The sequence below is a fragment of the Phyllostomus hastatus genome, unplaced genomic scaffold (assembly GCF_019186645.2).
Source record: "Phyllostomus hastatus isolate PE091 unplaced genomic scaffold, TTU_PhHast_1.1 phas_scaffold_345, whole genome shotgun sequence".
NCBI lineage: Eukaryota > Metazoa > Chordata > Mammalia > Chiroptera > Phyllostomidae > Phyllostomus > Phyllostomus hastatus.
Genome location: NW_025334024.1, coordinates 13,261,770 through 13,282,242, shown reverse-complemented (window position 1 = coordinate 13,282,242; position 20,473 = coordinate 13,261,770). Strand labels below are relative to the sequence as shown.

At 38.5% G+C, this 20,473-nt stretch overlaps 1 protein-coding gene across 1 annotated transcript in view; it reads left to right on the top strand.

Moving 5' to 3' along the window:
- Positions 1–5,702: 5,702 nt before the first annotated feature.
- HYDIN (HYDIN axonemal central pair apparatus protein) overlaps positions 5,703–20,473 on the top strand; it is a 322,142-nt gene continuing 307,371 nt past the window's right edge. Inside the window, exon 1 of the mRNA XM_045819132.1 lies at positions 5,703–5,823. The gene's annotated coding sequence lies outside the window, so the exon portion shown is untranslated. The remainder of the gene's footprint in view (positions 5,824–20,473) is intronic.

Here is a 20,473-nt window from a genome sequence, read left to right as displayed (position 1 = left end):
TCTATTCTCTTAGCGACTTTCAAATATACAATACACTATTATTTACACAGTATATATTCGCTATAGTATTATTTTATTTTTATGTATTTTATATATGTGTATCCCTGCTTCTGGCAACCATCAGTCTGTTCTCTGTATCCAGGAGCTCAGTTATTTAAATAAAAATGTTTTAAAGATTGTACATACAAGTAAGATTATATAGTATTTGCTTTTATCTGACTTATTTTACTTAGCATAATACCCTCAAGGTCTATTCATGTTGACACAAGTGGCAGGATTTTCTTCTTTTTTTTATAGCTGAATAATATTCTACTGTGTATAGATCACATTTTCTTCATCCATTCATCTATCGGTAGAAATGTAGGTTGTTTCCAAGTTTTGGCTATTGTGAATGATGCTGCAAGGAACATGGGTGTGTATATCTTTGTGAGATAGTGTTTTCATTTCCTTCAGATAAATACCAAAAAATGTAATTTCTGGATCATATAGTGGTTTTATTTTAATTTTTTGAGGAATGTATATATTCTCTTTTAGTGGAGCAAAACATAGTGGCTGCACAAATTTACATTCCCATCAAGAATTCAGGAGGGTTCCCTTTTACCCACATCCTTAGCAATACTTATTTCTTTTGTTTTTGACAAGAACCATGTTAACAGGAATGAGGTAATATTTCCTTGTGGTTTTGATTTGCATTTGCCTGATGCTTAGTGATGTTGAACACCTTTTCGTGTACTTGTTGGCCATTGTATTCCTTTTTGGGAAGAAAGTCTAGATCCTCTACCCATTCTTAAATCAGAAGTGTCTGTGTGTGTATAAATTTGTGCAGCCACTATGTTTTACACACACACACATGCTCATTTTTAAGTCATAATATATATTTGTTATTGAGTTGTATAAATTCTTTATATATTTTGGTTATTAACCCTTTATCAGGTATGATTTGCAAATATTTTCTTCTATTCAGTAGGTTGTCTTTTCATTTTGTTGATGGTTTTCTTTGCTGTACAGAAGCTTTTTAGTTTGATGTAGTCCCACTTGTTTATTTTTGCTTTTCTTTGCTTTTGGTGTCAAATCCAAAAAATTGTCACCAAGGCAGATGTTAAGGAGCTTTTGGCCTATGTTTTCTTCTAGGAGTTTTGTGGTTTCAGATCTTATGTTAAAATCTTTGATCCATTTTGGGTTGATTTTTTTTTAATTAAGATTTTTAAAATTTATTTTTAGAGAGGGGGAAAGAAGAGAGAAAGAGAGAACCATTGATTGGTTTCCTCTTGCACGCCCCCAACTGGTGAAGTGGCCTGCAACTCAGGCCTGTGACCTGACCAGGAACTGAACCTGTGAACCTTTGGTTTGCAGGCCGGCACTCAACCCACCAAGTCACACCAGCCAGGGCAATTTTGGGTTGATTTTTATGTATTCTGTAAGATAGTGGGCCAGTTTCATTCTTCTGCATGTGGCTGCCCAGTTTTCCCACCACCATTTATTAAAGAAACTCTCCTTTCCTCATTGTATGCTCTTGGCTCTTTGTCACAAGTACGTTTTTTCAAAAATTTTATTCATTGATTTTAGAGAAGAAAGAGAGAGAGAAACATTGATTTCTTGTTCCACTTATTTATGCATTCATTGGTTGCTTCTTGTATGTGCCCTGACTGGGGATTGAACCCACATACTTGGTGTAGCCAGTTGATGTTCCATCTACCTGTTGCTCATGTTGCCTGACTGTTACTGGTAGCCCCTGTCCTTCTTTGTTCCTAGCCATCTTCAGACATCTCAGTTTTGCTGGTCTCGGGGTGGGGTAAAACTGAAGTGGATTCTTCAGGCAGTTCTCCAAAAGGGGAAGCTCACCCTGCTTTCCTTTTTACTGTTGTGGAGAACTCTTCTGGGCTGGGGAGTTCCCTGTTAGGGGATGGGATAATGCAGACAAAATGAAACTTTTTCCTATACTTTTTGTGTGGTTATTTTCAGGTTTTTGGTTCCACTATGTTGTTTCAAGCTTCTTAAGTGGACTCCTGAGCAATCCCAGAGTTATTTTCATTCGTGGATAGGTGTCTCATTGTTGTTCTTTGTGTGAGACAGAAGCTGGAGTCCCTTTTGCCTTCTTGATAATACCACTCTTGTTCAGCCCTTACAAATTTTCATTCTAATCCTGCAACCTTGTTATAATCACTTATTAGTTCCAGGAGTTTTGACAATTTTTTTTTTCATTTTCTACATAGTCCATCATGGTAACTGCAAACAAAGACAGCTTTATTTCTTCCTTCCCAACATACATATCTTTTATCTCCTTTTCTTGTCTTATTACATTACCTAGGATTTCCATCATAATGTTGAAAAGCAGTGATGGGAAGGGACATTCTTGCCTTGTACCCGGTCTTAGTACCTGGAAAACTTTGAGTTTCTAACCATTCAGTATGATGTTAACTTTAGTTTTCTTTGTAGATATTCTTTGTCAAGTTGAGGAGGTTTCCCTCTATTCTTTGTTTGCTGAGAGTTTTTATCATGAGTGGTATTTGATTTTGTTAAATGCTTCTTCTACATCTATTGATATCATCATGTGATTTTTCTTCTTAAGCCTGTTGATGTTATGGATTACATTAATAGATTTTCAAATGTTCAACCAGCTTCCCATACCTGGGATAAATGCCATTTGGTTGTAGTGTATAATTATTTTTATGCATTAATGGGTTTATTTATTTATTTTTATTTATTTACTTTAAAATTTTATTTATTTTTAGAGAGGGGAAGGGAGGGAAAAAGAGAGAGAGAGAAACATCAATGTGTGGTTGCCTCTTGTGTTCCCCATACTGGGGAACCTGGCCTGCAACCCAGGCATGTGCCCTGACTGGGAATCGAACCAGTGACCCTCTGCTTCCCAGTCCAGTGCTCAATCCACTGAGCCACACTAGCCAGGGCTAATGGGTTTATTTTGTTATATTTTGTTGAGGATTTTTGCATCTGTGTTCATGAATGATATTAGTCTGTACTTTTGTTTGTAAAAGCATTATCTGATTTTGGAAATAGGATAATGCTGGCCTCATAGACTTCACTAGTGAACCCATTTGGACTGAATGCTTTACTACTTAGAAGGTTATTAATTATTGACTCAAATTTCTTTAATAGATATAGGCCTATTCCAATTATCTACATATTTCCTTTTTGTGAAATTTGGCGATTGTCTTCCAAGGAATTGGTCCATTTTATCTAGGTTATTAAATTTGTGGGCGTAGAGTTGTTCATAATATTTCTTTATTATCCTTTTAATGTCTGTAGAATTTGTAGTAATTTATCCTCTTTCATTTCTGATATTAGTAATTTATGTCTTCTCTCTTTTTCTTAGCCTGGGTAAAGGCTTATTAATTTTATTGATTTTGTTCAAAGAACTAGGTTTTGATTTTTTTCTATTGATTTCCTATTTTCAGTCACATTGATTTTTACACTAATTCTTATTAGATAGCTTTTTCCTTACTTTGGATTTTATTTGTTCTTCTTTTTCTAATTTTCTAAGGTATAAGCTTAGATTATTGATTTTAGTTTTTTCTCTTTTCTAAAATATGCATCCATGGCTATAGTTTTTCCTGTAAAACACAACTTTTGCTGCATCCCACAAGTTTTCATGTTTTATTTTCATTTTAATTTAGTTCAAAATTTAAAAAATTCTCTTGAGATTTTTTTCTTTGACTCACTTGTTGTTTAGAAGCGTGTCGTTTAACCTCCATGTATTTTGGGATGTTCCAGTTATCTTTGTGTTATTGACTTACGGTTTAATTCCATGTGGTCTGAGAGCAGAGATTGTATATCAGTTCTCTTAAACTTATTACAATTTGTTTTATGGCCCACAGTGTGATCTATCTTAGCAGATGTTCCACATGAGCTTGAGAAGAATGTGTAATTTGCTTTTGGATAAAATTGTCTATAGATGTTAATTATATCCACTTGATTGATGGTGTTGTTGAATTAAATTATGTCTTTACTGATTTTCTGCCTCCAGATCTGCCCATTTCTTATAGAAGGATGTTGTAAAATAATAGAAAAAATCTATATTGGTCTCTGTCCCTGGTTCCTGGCATAGTGCTCCTAAAACCCTTGTAATTTCCTAAGTGACAAGAACACTAGGAGCAACTTTTATTTTGTTATTATAATATTCTAATGGCCTAAGAACACTAGGAGCATCTTTGATTCCAGCTCCTGACACAACTTCTAAATCCCTTGGAATTTCCTGGGTGATAGGAGTGTATACCTTTTCATTTATTTGGGTCTTTTTAAAAAGTCTTTAGCCATATGTTGAAATATTTTTTATAAAAGTCTTTTCTACTTTTGTTAGAATTGTTCCTAGAGATGTTATAGTTTTTCATGCTATTTAAAGTTTTATCTAATTTGTTGTTACTGAATTATGAAAATACTATTGATTTTATGTTATCCTGACATCTAGAAAATTGATCGAGCTTTCTTATTTTTCTAAATTTACCTGTTTATACTATTTTACTTTGTATATTGAGTTATATGGTATCCAATAAAAAATTTCATCTTTTTTAAAAAATAATTTCTTTTTTTTTAAAGATTTTATTTATTTATTTTTAGAGAGGGAAGGGAGGGAGAAAGAGAAGGAGAGAGAAACATCAATGTGCGGTTGCTGGGGGTCATGGCCTGCAACCCATGCATGTACCCTGACTGGGAATCGAACCTGGGACACTTTGGTTCACAGCCCGTGCTCAATCCATTGAGCTATGCCAGCCAGGGCTCAAAATTTCATCTCCTTATTTAATTTTTTTGCCTTGTTACACTAACTTTTCTAGAATAATGACAGCAACAAATGGTATTGTGCTGTGCCTGGCTTTAGTGCATCAGATATTTTATAAGTATTATGTTTGTCACAGGGCTTTTTGTTGTTGTTAGATAACTATATTGTTTTAGTATGCTAACCTTTCATAAAAATATGAATAATTTAAGCAATTTCATTCTATTATCTTCTAGCTTATATGTGTTTCAACAAGATGGCTTTTATGATTCTTATATTTATTTTTCTCTAGGAATGAGTCGCCTTCCCCCTTTGCTGACTTTAAGATTTTCTCTTTTGTTTGTGTGTTCAGAAATTGAATATGATATGTCTCTCTCTGGCTTGAGTGTTTATCTTTGTTGGTGGTTTGGATCTGTAGTTTGATGTATGCTATTAATTCTGGAAATTCTTAGTCATTATTCCTTCAGATATTTAGTCTATGCCATTCTCTGTCTTTTTTCCCTTTTGGAATTCTAACTGCATGTTTGTTAGATCATTTGATTTTGTCTTACAGTTCTGTTTTTATTTTTTGCTCTCTTTGTCTTTTGGTTTGGATATTTTCATGTAACTGGTTTTTTCCTTAGCTCTGTTAAGTTTGCTGATGAGGCTGTTGATGACTGCCTTGACCTCTGTTACTGCTTTTCACTTCTAGCATCTTCATTTAATTTTTTTCTGACAGTTTTGATCTCTCTGCTGAAATTGTTCATCTGACAATGAGTGATGTCCATTTCCATTGAAGACTTTGGCATATTTTAGTAATTATTTTAAGTTCCCTATCTGATAGGGAATTTAACATCTGTGTTGTATACGAGTCTGATTCTGTTGATTATTTTGTCTCTTGGCACTATGGAGAGTTTTCCCTTGTTTTTTTTTTTGTTGTTGTTTGTTTTGTTTTTTGTACACCACATTCCCAGTGATTTTTTTCTTTTATAGGGAAGATAGAGAAGAAGAATCTGGCAGTGCTCCGTGGCCTTCCTGCAGCAGCTGTTCTTCCCCTCTCCTAAGCCTGTACCATTAAGGATGCTTTCTCAGGACTTTTGCCATCATTTTTGGTGAGTACTCATTGGAATCTGTAGGGAGCAAAGCCTCTGAGTGTTGTGAACTCTCCTTATATCTGAAACCTTCAGGGTCCTGTGCTGTTACCAGCCAATACTCAGCCTCTACCAATTTGTTGACAATTCTCAGCGAATGCTTCTTACTGGTGTTCAACTGCCCCAAGTAAACCAATTCTTGTATTCTGTCTCCCCAAAGGCATTGTTTCTCCTCAGATTTTGGTTTAGTTGGCATTTTCTCAACTTCAACTCACTGATGGATCCAGGAAAAGTCGTTAACTTGCAGATTGTTTCATTTTTTAAAAAAAAATTGTAAGGGTGGCAATGACATTCTTTCTGGCTCTTTTCTAGCTTTCTGCACTCAAGTAGAAGCCAGGAACCTGGTCCTTATTTTTAATCTCTAATATCTGTACTGGTAGGATGACTATTGTTCTGGTTTAGATCAGTATAATTGTTAATAGCATCCTCTTTACACTCAAGAGTTTCTTTATTTAAATGATAAATTATATGATTACCCTGTCCTTGAAAATATTACATAATTAAGTAGCATCAGGAGCATATGTTGAGTTTGGATGGATTTGTTTACTCTAGATAAAAATACTGAAGATTATTTTAGTGATACTCAAAAGGACATTGGGAGAAAATGTATAAATGAAAGACACATTGACTAAATTTAATGTGTAGACTTTGTTTGGATCATGTTTTAATCCAAAAGAATTTTTTTTAGACAATCAGAGACATTTAAACATGGGCTAGGTTTTAGAAGATATTAAAGAATTACCGTTATTTTGTTCACTATTACAGTGATATTATAGTTATTTTTATAAGGTTTTTAAAAAATTTTATTTATTGGATAAATTCTTACATATCTGGATGTAAAATGGTGTGACAGTGGGAATTTATTTAAAAATACAAAAAAATGTGAAGGGAGAGAGAAATGTGATAGATAAAAAGAAGAATAAAATGTTGATAATTACTGAAGCTAGGTGATAGGTTTATTGTTTTACTTTCTTACCTTTATTGTATTTTTGTCAGTTTCCTTAATAAAAACTTGTTTAAAAAGGGAGAAAAATATATATTCAGGAACCGTTTTCTTTTTTTAAAAAGGTAATTATCCTACAATTTAAACTGTTAAAGAGGAATTTTTTTTCTAGAGGCAGATCAGAGGCCATGCCGCAAAGTTTATTTGAAAACGTTCTGTGCTTCAGTGATGATTCAGCAAACTTGATAATCTGCAATATAATAGGTACAAGGAGAAAAAAACCAAGTGAAATGCCGTAGTTTCAGTGCAGTTCAGCACTGCAGGCCCACTCTGGACCAGGAAGGGGGAATGAGCCTTGCAGATGTCTTTTATGCCTGACTCATTTTAGGTCTATTTTGTACAAACTTATCTTAGAAGGGACACACTCTGCTTTTCTTCCCTTTTATCCAGGTTCTCATTGTCCCTCCATTGTCCTTTGTTCATAATTTAGAGAGACACATGCCTTGGGAAGAGGAGTAACAAGGCTGTAAACTCCATGGGGGCAAGACTGTTCACTGTTTTGAATGGTGAATATACACCTAGTGCCATTACTGGCACATGAAAGACATTAAATGAATATTGGATGAAGAAATGAATAAATTCACATTTGCTGCTTGCCACATAGAAGAACCTCATAAATACTGTATTTGTTGAATTGAGTTGTGAATGATAGAATTGAAAAGAGAATTTTAGAGTTTTTGTCCATTTAGTGCCAGAGATGTCCAGCTGAGCAGAATCAGGCAATGAGACATCTATGAACAGGCAAAGGGAGCCAAAATGAAATGCAGCTTCATTTAAAATTAAAAAAGCAATATACAGCTACATACGTGCCATTTCCTTCAAATATATTCATGGACATGATTAGAAGAGGACAGTCATTCTCTTCTCCCCTGTGAAAGTCCTCATGCTATAGTTTTGCAAAGAAATCAGGAGACTTTGTAATATCCTGTCCACAAAAAGTTGGAATGACAGGTACCTTTAAATAAACAGGCGTAATTAATCATAGTGCTGCTTGTTTTGATGAGCATGAAAGAACGACAAGTTAATAATAAACCGAGCTCATACAGGAAAGGTGGCTAAGGAGGTGCTGTCGGTTAATTTACATCTTTGGATGGCACTGAAGATTTAATAATCTCCCTGCCTCATACATCAAACTAATACTCCTGGGGCACAAAAGCAAACCATTTCAAACTGTTAATCTGAGAAGCAATAAGATCCTGTCTGAGGTCACAAATAAATTGAGTTGTTGGACCCCTAGAGTGTGTGATTTATTCAGATTCCAAAGCCACTCAGGACCCCTGGGAACCTTGGCTGCAAAACCAGGCAAGCTGGGAATGCCATGGGAATTGCCGATCTAATCAGATAGTCTAGACTGAGGGCAGTAACTGATTTTACCTTAGACCTCCACAATAACTTACTGAACCTTTTATGTCGACTACAAATAGATTATGGAATATAGACATATATGAATTTGCAATTCACTTTGAAATGATTGCTTTTAGTTGAAATTGTAACCATCTTTCTGCTTATGTAGTATTTCTTAAAATATCAAAAGCTGTTTTGAACTTTTTACTTTGTATGTGTAGGATTTTAACCTGGGTAGAGAAACTGGGGTACAGAAAGGGGAAACGACACTTCATGGCATGATGAGCCATTTGTGAATCCTAAACAATTTCTAGATTTCCATCCTTTCATTTCTAAAGCAGCTAAGCTATAGGGTGTATTGAATTTATTAATTTGGAAAAATATCCTCTTTTGATACTAATATATAAAAGAATATATTCCTGGTCTAAAGAATGGGCCATAGAGGTCTTGGAGAAAGAAGGAAGTAGAGTTATGTGCATTAGCAGTATGTCTATGTGCATTCATTGCTCTAGTTTGTCATGAGATAATTTTTATAAAGGAAACAGATTATAAAATATGATTTCTGCTCATTTTTTACTAATGCTGCTTGTCATTTCAACTAAATCATTTGTGATATTTAATCATTGTTATAGGAAATGGAAAAACAGCCTAAATTGGGGCCATATTCTCACCCTCCTCTCCCTCCCTCTAGCCCTGGAGCTCTCAGTCACAGCTGTAAATTAGGGTTGTATTTTGTCATGTCCTCCAAGGGCACACTGAGTGGCATAGAATGAGCTTCAGACTATTAATAGCACATCTATTAACTTAGCAGTTAAGAAAACACGTACCATCCCAGGTATACCTGGGTTGCTGCTGTCCATTTCTCTCTGAGAAAGGCTAGATTCTCTTGGTCAGGAGTTCAGGGTTGGCCAAGTGGGAGAAGCCTCGGAAAATCTTTCTCCTTCAGTAGTTTACTTAGCAAACATCCATCGACTGCCTTAGGTCCTTGGGATATAAAGGCCACATAAAGGACAGGGGCAAAGGGCACTTTATTGGTTTCCTATTGCCACTGCAAGAAATTACCACCAATTCAGTGGCTTAAAAACAACACATATTTATTATCTTCCTGTTCTGAAGGTCAGAAGTCTAAAATCAAGGTACTGGCCAGTATATGTTCCTTTTGGAGACTCTAGGGGAAAATCTGTTTCCTTGCCTTTTCCAGTTTCTAGGGGCCACCCTCATTCCCCGGCTCATGGCCCCTCCCTCAGATTACTGCAGACTCTCCTGTTGTCAGACCTCCCCCACTCAACCTGATCTCTTCTTACCTCCCTCTTGTGATTACAGGGAGGACTCTTAGGATTACACTGAGCCCACCTGGATCATCCAGGAAAACCTCCCCACCTCAAAACCTTTAATTTAATCACAACTGTCAAGTCTTATTTTCCATGTAAGCTAACATTCACAGGTTCGCAGAAGTAGGAAGTGGACATTTTTGAAGGGGCCGTTATCTAAAATAGGACAGAATTTGACATTGGACAGTCTGTCACTCTCTACCTTAATATGATTATTAGGTAAGTTTCTTAAACTTTCTTAATCTCAACCTTCTTATCTGGGAAATGGAGTAAATAATAACCATCTCATAGGTTTGTGTGAAGATTAAATGCCTAAAAACAGTAAATACCATGTCTGACACATATTATTAGTTCAATGAATGGGAATTTCATGAATTAGTGTTCTTGCTATTCAGTGGTGAAAGGGCACAGCCTCTCCTCTGAGGACTTCTAAGTCTAGTGGAAAAGATAAAACGGTAAATAATTATAAGTCATTGTGAGGCAGTGTGACAGAGCTATGCTTGTCTCAGGCCACAAGCATCCTTCATGCATAACTTCAGTCTTTTGTAGATAATCACCTAACACTTGGATTTGAGGTGAAGGAAAGCAAAGCACAGAAGGTTGTCTGAAGCTATAGATGACATGAAATGTCAGGTCCTGGAAAGTTGTGTATTTTTATTTTGATGAAGTCATTTTTTTTCTAAGAAAAAATTATTTCCTGGTCTTGAAATAATTATGTTAACTCTCTTGGGCTGAGGATATATGGCCTTTAAGAAATTAGAGTCTTGGAGAGCCAAGACTGCATTCCATGGTGAAGGGAAAGAATAATGCAGTTGTGTAAGAGAAAGGTGGAAGTCTTCCTGCTCCTCACCCCTCCTCCACCTTTCGGTGTTCACACTTTCCCTCCCCCGATGGTTAACTGTGCTTATCTGACCCTGGAAACACTCTACAACTACCTGGGCCAGGTTTGTCAGTGATCGGAGTCCCTGTGTGTGAGGCAGCCAGCACTCTGGGCGGGGGGGAGGGTAACATCCATGTGCCTCTCCCATCTATGGGGCTTCAGTAGTGAGGACCAGGGTCCACTCTTTGCCTTCTGTGTCTTAGCTGGCCTGAGCACACATGCTCCTATTCTTCCTGTCTTGTTTTCTAATGGTGCCCTCATCTTCTCTGACCCTTCAGCAGCATGTGACACAGACTCTTCCTTTGGCTTCTAGAGCACCTCTTTTTTTCTGTCTTCTTGCTGTCTCAAGTCCACTCCTTCTCAGGCATCTCTGTTGGGTCTTCCTTATTTCTCTGATTTAATATTCAAATTTGCCAAAGTCAATTCCAAGACCTCATCTATTTTCTGTCTCTAATCATCCTATTCTTATGGATTTAAATACTGCCTATATATTTAATGATGCTGGCATTAGTTTTCCATTGCTCTGTAACCAAATACATAAACTTAGTGGCTTAAAAAAAAACACTAATTATCTGTCAGTTCTTTAGGTTAGAAATTTGACAGGGTCTCATGGGGCTAAAGTAACCTGTCAGCAGGGCTGCATTCCTTTCTGGAGACTGTAGAGGAGAATCCTTTTTTCTTTCTTTCTTTTTCTTTTTCCTTTTCAGCTTTTAGAGGCCTCCAGCATTCCTTAGTTTGTGGTTCCCTTCCCCTGTCTTTAAAGCCATCGCTGTCTTTCTTCTGACCTTTCTTCCTTGCTTAGCTCCCTTTCACTGCAGCTGAGGACAGGTCTCTGCTTTTAACAACCTATCTGATTAGATTTGGCTCGCTGGTATAATCCAGGATTATCTCCTCATGTTAACAACCATACCCTTAATCACATCTGTAGTCTTTTTTTTTTTTTTGCCATGTAAGGTAAAATAGCCACAGGTTCAAGTTGTTCAGGCCCAAACCCTTAGGATGATCCGTTACCCTTCTCCTTTGCACCTGTGTCTAGTCCTTCATCAACTCCTGGTGGCTCTGCTTTGACAGATATCCAAAATATGACTGCTTCTCGCCTCCTTCACTGCTATCACCCTCGTCTTCGCCACCATTTCCTCCCCTCCAGATTACAAGAGCTAAACCTTGGTTTCCCTGTGGCTAAGCCTTGCTCCCCTCCCTTCTGTCCTCAACACAGCAGCCAGAGTGATCCTGGTAAAACATAAAATGGGTAAAGTCATTCCTCTTTCCAAAAATCACAGATGATTTACTGTATCATTTACAGTACAGGCCCAAGCGCTTAACTAAGGTCTCAGGTGCTCTGTCCCCTTCGACCTTTACATTACTTCTTTAACCTCTCCTTTCTTCACCTTGGTCATTCCACTCCAGCCATGGTAGCCTCCTTAATGTTTCACAAATATTCAAAGCACGTTTACACCTTAGGATCTTCACACAAGCTGTTTTCTCTGCCAGGAAATCTCATCTCCCAGAAATCCATGTGGCTTCTTCTCTCACTTCAAGTGTTTGCTCAGATGTTACCTTCTCAGTGGGGTCCACAATGAAAACCTTTATTTAAAATTGTATCTTTCTAGCCCTGGCTGGTGTGGCTTAGTTGGTTGGAATGTCGTCCCATAAACCAAAAGGTCACCACTTTGATCCCTGGTCAATGTACATACCTAAGTTGTGGGTTCAGTCCCCAGTCTGGGCATGTGCAGGAGACAACAGATCAATGTTTCTTTCTCACATTGATGATTCCCTCCCTCTCTCTCTCCTTCCCCTCTCCCTAAAACCAATAAACATGTCCTCAGGTGAGGATAAAAGAATAAAATAAGATTGTATCTCATTCTGTATTGCCATTTCCTGCTTTGTTTTTCTTGTACTTTATAATTTACTTATTTATCTTATGGTCTATGTTTCCCCCACTTAAAAGTGAACTCCACAAAAGAAGTTTATTCCTCTTTTGTTGACTGTTGTATCCTCAGTACCAATAAAAGTGTTTGTACATAGAAGGTACAGTTTGTTGAATGAATGCATGGATTCCCTTTGGCATTGGTGAGTGGTTTTTGGGTTAGCATTTCTTACATTGGAAGAAAGAAGATTAATCTTGAGTGTTAGGAAACTAGAATGAAGACTACAACATTGGCCAGCTATAGCTTTAGGATAAGATACTTCTGGAAATTGAGCTACTTACCACTTTTAAATGTTTCTGTTAGAGAAATAAAACAAACAGGTAGACTTGTAGATTTGTCTCTCAGTGCCTGGGATAAAAAAAGTTGTAATAAACGTAATCATTGTGATATTGTGACATAATTAGAAATATATATTTGGTCTTCATCCCAGGTTCCTGGCACAGAGTTCCTAAAACCCTTGGAGTTTCCTGAGTGATAGGGAACATCTTTTATTATTCAAGCTCCATTCAGCTATACTTGAGTTTATGCTAATGAGGTGACTCTGGAAAGGTGGAGTCTGGTTGTCCTGGGAACTAACCGCATGATTATTAGAAGCCCCCACCTCCTTGGAGGAAAAAGGGACTGGAGTTTGAGTTTAACCACCAGTATCTAATGATTTAATCAATCGTGCCCAGGTAATGAAGCCTCCATAAAAACCCTAACCAAAGGGGTTCAGAGAGTTTCTGGGTTGGTGAACACAGCCACATACCCAGAAGGTGGCACACCCCAGCTCCAGGGGGGCAGAAGCTCCTGCACTTGGGACCCTTCCAGACTTTGCCTTCTGTACCTCTTCGTCAGGCTGTTCATCTGTGTGTCCTAATAACCAGTTCATATAAGCCAGTATTTCCCTAAATTCTGTGAGATGTTGTAGCAAGTTATCAAAGCCGAGGAAGGATTTCTGATGGAAGGGAGTTAATAAAAGGATCAGAATACCCCTCCCCGAACACTCTCTCCCCATGCTGTCTAAGAAGCAGGTATTTGTAATGCCCGGTTCTTTTGACTCAAGTGTCCTCTTGTTGGTTTGCTCTTCCTCTCATAAGGAGTCCAGAGTTGGTCAGATATTTGAGGGAGAAAAAAAATGACAAAATGACAAATTTCAACAGGGGGTTAGGAAAACAAGGTGTTCTGAAATTTTTCGCTCGTTTTTAAAAAGAATTAAGTAAGAGGGAAGAATTTCTCCTCTGAGTTTTTCAGGGTCCAAAAATTGATTCCAAGTTTGGGGCAGGACATGTGAATGATGAACCCAGCACATCTTCTTACACAGAACGCAAGAACACCAGTGACTTCTGCGGCTGGAGCAGAAGGACTCAGGGAAATTGGAGAATCAAAAAAAATCACCCAGTTGGTTGAAGTACATGGAATACAAAAGTATCTTGGTTCAAACTGGTACCTTAAAAATTGTCATTGGAAATTGCTGTGGCACCAACTTATTACTGAAAATTAATATAGGTGCAGAATCAAGCAGTTATTCTATCTTGTATATGTGACCTATGTTCCAGGAAAAATAGCTGATGAGGAGAGTTATTCTTCATTGTATAATTTTTTCTTATTTTGAGATAATCTCAAACTTACCAAAAATGTCTAATGTATTACAGTGAATGACTTTCTTTTCCCAGGCTGTTTGAAAGTTACTATCCAGATGCCCTACCATCCGTGAGTACCGAATACCTGAAATACTTTGTATTTCTCATAAATGAGGACACTCTCTCGGATAGCCACAATTAGTCATCAGAATTAAGAAATTAACATTGATGTCCAGCCATCCTAATGACATCCTTTACAGCAACAGGGTTCTGTTCAGAATTGCATGTGGCATTTAATTGTCATGTTTCTTTTATCTCCTTCACTCTGGAGCAGTTTCTCAAGATCTGACTTTCATGACTTTGACATTTTTGGAGATCACAGGTTCATTATTTTGTAGACTGTCCTTCAAATGGTTTTGTTTGATGTTTCCTCGTGATTACATTCAAGTCATGCATTTTTTGGAAAGATTATGATAGAATTGAAGCTGTCTCCTTCCTTTTGCAACTTTTTGTCAAGTGACCCATGATTTTATCAAAGGATATTCACTTTGGTCCCTTGATTAGGTCGGGGGTCTGTCAGGCTTCTTCACTGTGAAATTACTCTTCTGTTTTTGTAATTCGTAAGGATTTTATGAGGAGGTACTTTGAAAATAGTTAAATATGCTGTTGTTCATCAAACATTAATTGTATTCATTTATATCCATGAATTCATGGATTGTCATTTTATTCAGTGGGTTATAATCTATTACTATCATTATTTATTTTGCTGCTCAAATTTCTCAGATTAGAAATGCAGGCTCCCCGTCAATTTGGCCTTTATGGCTGTTGGCACGTCCCATCATTCACTGAGGACCTCCTTACTTTCTGGCACAAGATGTCCCAGGCACATCTTGTACTTTCCTTGCTCTAACCCTTGGACCAGCCATTTTTCCTGCTTCTTCACAGTGGAAAATAGTTTTTAGAAACCATGATCAGGTGTTACTGCTGTTGGGTATCACTGCTCCTAACCCCTCTCGTCCTCCCAGTGGGTGGAGAGCCAGGGGAGTACAGTATGTGTGTGTAATGCACTGTATGGACCTTGCTTTGCATTTGGATTCAAATGACTTTTTGAGACAATTGGGGAAATTTTATAGGGACTTGGGATTACATGATATCAAGGACTTGTACATTTTGTTATGTGTGATAGACATTTTTGTTATGTTTAAAATTTGTGTTTTCTGAGAGAGGAAACTGATATAAGTGAACTCTACTTTCAGGGGGTTTAAATGAGGAAATATAAGCAGAAAGGGCTATCTAAATAATTTACTATTCCCTATATATGTACATATTAATACATACATGCAGATACACACATACAAATATATAATTTGACATTAAACTTGAGCTTGGTATATAAGTAGCTGGAATCTCAGCCCTCTATGCCCGATGTCTAGAGCTCAAGTAATCCAAAAGCCCCCTGTTGAAATAAACTTGTGTCACTAGCCCCATTTTATAAGACCCACATAGGTTTTTTTCCCACATTTTATTTTTATTTTTTATTGAATTTTTGGGGTGATATTGATTAGTAAAATTATATAGGTTTCAGGTGTACAATTCTATAACACATCATCTGTATAAGGTATTGTGTGTTCACCACCCCAAGTCGAGTCTCCTCCCATCACCATTTATCTGCCCTCTACCCTCTTCTACCTCCCCTCACCCTCCTTTCCCTCTGGTAATCACCATACTGTTGGCTGCATCTGTGAAGTTTTTTTTTTCTTAATTCTTTCCCCCTTTCCCCCTAGCCCCACAAGCCCCCTCATCTTTGACAACTGTGAGTCCTTCTTGAAGACCCAGATACGTTTTGACCATGTCTGGAGGAGACTTGTCTCCTGACCTCCAGTTTGGTGCATGTATCTTTGGGATATGTATCTTATGCCAAAGATAGAACTGATAATTGGAGAAGTCATGATATATTCTTAGCTTTGGTTCAGTTTGTGTGACATTAAATGCTATTTAGGACCAAGTGCAAAATCTGTCCTTCATGATCCTGTCCGTGAACTGTTGCTGGTGTGACAGGAGATGTCGACACAGACATAAGGACTCGCCTCCCTCTCTGGATAGGGGAGCTGGCCTCTGGCTCCCACAGCTGTTCCCTGTTGGAATTATCATAGTTCCTGGATGCTCTTTGACACCCTGAGCAGCTGCAACACCAAGTAGTTCAGTGCAAAATAATCCATCAATTAATCTTTTTATTATTGGATATTTTAGACACTTGTGCCTTGGTTCCTATTGTAAATGAGGTGGGAAGTGGCGTGACTCTTGACTGTCATGCAAACTCCCAACGTTGTGGTCATCCTGCCTACCTCATCAGTTGCCCCTGGGGAGCTCCAGAGCGCAGAAAGAAGAGCCACAGTGTTAGGAGGTGGGGACACCAATAGTCTTCAGGTTAAACACGACTTCTTCAACCCTGGCGGAGACGCCACCTTTGTCTTCTGCCCCTGGAAGCATATCAGAAGGCCAGTGAGTGAAAGGGTTAACCTTGGGTCTTCCTTAAATATAAAAAAGGATAAATTATATGAAAACTTCAATACTTGGAATATGCATAACAAACTAGTGTCCAAATATCATGGTTCAGAGCTGCTGCTCTATTGGAATACTTTTAATAAAAGAAATAAAAAGAAATATAAAATGATATCTCCATGCTTTGGCAGAATTGTCCAGAGGCCTGACTCTTATCAAAGCCGAAAACTCCCTTGGAAATCTTCAGCTGTGCAGTTAATTTATCACCTCCCTTGGCTGTTTCTCTTTCACTGCTTTCCTCTTCCCCCTGTGATTTTCCCTTCTTGTTGCCAAACACACTTTCTTCTCCAGATGCCATCTGTTTCAGAATACATTTGCATTTCCTTTTTCCTTCCCAAAGTGGCCCTGCTTTGGGGCCTATGTTTTCCCCTCAATGAACTGCTTTACCTGTGTTACCACATGGACTGGTGGGAAGGAAAGCTAAGGTTTGCCGGATTGAAATATACCCAGGAACGCAATGGAGACATTCTTCAGGAACTGGAAGTATTAAAAAGAAAAATTCAAATGAGTAAATTTGAAGATCTAGTAGGCTTTAAGCGATGCATGAGTTTGGCAGCATCCCATCTACAACTAGAAGGGTACTCCACGGGGCTGTACAAAATAGAAGGTTTTAAAATTTATTTTTATTGAATTTTGGGGGATGACACTGATTAATAAAATTATGCAGGTTTCAGGTGTACAATTCTATAACACACCATCTGTATATTGTATTGTGTGCTCACCAGTCCAAGGCAAGTCTCCTTCCATCACCATTTATCCCCACTTTAACTTCTCTTACCTCTGCCCATCCCCTTTCCCCTGTGGTAATCACTATACTGTTGTCTGTATCTATGAGGGTGTTTTTGTTTGTTTGTTTTTTACTTAGTCCCTTCACCTTTCTCAGCAGACATAGGGGGTTCCTAGAATGCAAGCTTTCCAACACTGGCATTACAAAATTCCTGCACAAACCATGACAACTTCGTGTGGTTACTCTAAGCTTGACAGAGTCCAGAGCCCTCAATGCAATTTTTACAAATTCCAAACTGCTTAACATTTTCTGCCCTCTTATTGTGACTTTTGTATTCAGGCTTTCTCAATTCTGTCCTGGGCTGACCTGCGTGCAAGTCTCAGTTCCCTCACAAATTTCCACAAAAGATTCACTAAATGCAGTACTATGCATTTAGTGAAATAAGCAGCTTTCCTGCAGACTTCCGGGGTCACGTATTCCATTTAATAGCCTTTAACCATCTCTTTGGCTTCTTAGCACCTCTCTCCTTTCCTTCCTTTCAATATTTGTCACAGTCAGCAAATTTGTTCTCTTGTCTTACCCAGAGTATTTCTGTCTCTCAAGGTCCTTGTTGGCAAGGGGTTCCTCATTTTGTTCCATGGAGATATGCCAGGAAATTTTCTCAACAAAAGTGAGTCTCAACTAAGGAATTCTTCACTCAGCTACTTAGAGAATAAAATTGTGTCTGCTATATTATGTCATGAAGAATATTTTATACAAACATAGATGGAAAGTTTTGACCTGGTTTGGGAATTATTAAGTGCCCTCCTTTTCTCTTTCCTAAGATCTTGTAAGATACCACTCTACCCCCAGTTGCACAATGCCATGTTTTTTCTTTCCTCCTTGAGCTTACCAGTAAGGGCCAAACTGAGGGTAGAGCTTCACTGCCTTCTTGTTTTAGGGACATCAAGGAATTTTCCTCAGAGGTATGTGGCTTGATGCATTAACAAACCCCTCAGGATACTGGCTTTGCAAGGGGAATTGTGTGTTCATATTAAAAACCAAGTGATGCATCTTTCCTAACAGACAGCATTAAACATTCAAGTCTGACTTGGACCAGAGGCCATAATAATGAGAATGTTGTCAAAACCATTCATCAGGAAAGAGCTAGAGGGAGGTCAGCTCAGATGGATGAGACTGGGTGCTCTAGACAGAGCCTCTGAATAAGGATCTCTTCTGCTTCTCTCGGAACTGACACATCTGAGCAAGGGTGGGAAGCTCTTTGGGGTGAAGGTCAGAAGTCTCAGCTGGCTTTCAGTTCCTCTATCAGTCTGTCTAGACTCTGGGAGAGTCAGGAAGTGTTATTTATAGGGAAGTTAGCTGGGAGAAAAGGGAAGCAACAGGTAAAGAAATTCATAGGAGATAGAAGGTGGGCCAAGAGAGTATAAAATGCTTAGAAGTCTCTGTCCATGTCCCCACTTGAAAAGCTGTGCTTTTGTGATCAAAGAATAATAATGATAATGGCTAACATTTATTGCATGCTGACTAGAAGCCAGACACAGTGTTTCATGCACACATGAAAGTGTTAAACTTTATTAAACTACCAGCGAAGTGCAAATTGAAACTACAATGTGATAGTGCTTCAAATGGCTGAAATGAAAATGTCAGGAAATAGCAAGCATTGGGGACGATGTGGAGCAACTGAACATTTACATGCTGCTAGTAGTGATTTACGTGGAAACAACTGCTTTGGGAAACTGGTTGGAAGTTATCTGCCAAAGCTGATACCCTCTGACCCAGAAATTCCACTTGACCTAGAAATTGTTTACATATTTCACCCAAAGATATGTACAAGAATTTTCATGGCAGTACTACTTGTAATAGCCCCAAAATAGAAACAACTTAAATCTCCATCAAGAGTAGAACAGCTAAGAAATCACAGCATATTTGCAAAATAGACTATTATACAGCAATGAGAATAATGAACTTCATCTTCATGCAACACTATGGATGAATCTCATTTACTCTTCACAGTAACTCTATAAAGTAGCTCTGATTATTATTCCCATTTCACAGATGAGGAAACTGAGCATAGAGAGGGTAAGTGGTTGCCTAAGGCTGTAAAACTAGGAAGTGGATTAGCTAGGATTCAAACCCTGGCAGTTGAATTCCAACCCTTAAACAAAATATGTACCACTCACTACCCCCGACCTCTAACTGTCCAAGCTGCCAGTGTTTAGTGTGTGTGCTGCTTTGGTTTAATGTACTCAGAGGCACAGGGTGGAGCTGGTGCGGGCTGGCCCTGCAGAAGGCATCTACTGTTGGGAACCTCCCTGCCTGGTATCAGAAGCTGTAACCCCTGCCAAGGCTAAGGCTGAGGGAATGACCTTGGACTGTAAGCCAGCAAGGAGACAAAAGCTTATCTCCCTGGCAGGAGTGCCACTTCTGCTCCTTTTACTTTACCCTGCCTGGCTCCCAATGCTTGGTTGGCTAGCCAGTGACAGGTAAGATTCCCCAAGGGGGGAAATGACTTAAGACAGGCACAATCACATGGGAGGCACAATCACACACAAAGGCCAAGGAAGGACTTTGGGGGCTACAGCAAAAGGGAGTGATGGACCCTCGCCCCTCGGCTTTGACATAGCCTGAGTCTTCATTGTCTGCAAGAGAATCTCCTAATTTCTTGGCTGCCTTACTTCCCTTGCTCCACCTAAGCCTGAAACAATGACAGAGGGTGGTGCAGCCCTGTGCTGGAAAGGGCGGGTTCCCCAGGTGATCAGGCCTAAGAAAGAATATGTGAAATCCTGTGAAACCTGCTTTGTTTAGAATGCTCTCAATTGAATGATAAGGGTCCAAGGAAGAAGTAAGTTTGTTCCTTAAAGTTTTTTACAGCTCTTTAGCTATCTGACCCTGACTCAAAATAGACCCTCAGAGTTCCTTGTTACTTGATTCTTACTTCCCAGCAATGAGCAATGAGTAATGAGCTTTACCTGAATTCCTGTGTAAACAAACCCAATAAAAGCCATTGAGGAAAAGGCTCTTGGCCCTTCTCCTCTGAGAGATCAGCCACCATCTACCAGCTAACTATGGTTACTATGTGCCAGGCTGTGTACATGTGTTTCGCCTAGACTATAATGTTTAATCCTCACAAGAGCCCTTTGTGGTGGGTACTATTAAAAATGGGGAGACAGATATGGAGAGAGAAAATAATTGACTAAGGCCATATCACTAGTATGTGATGGAGCCGGAATCCAAAGCCAGATCTGTGCTACAGAGCCTGTGTCCTCCACCATTC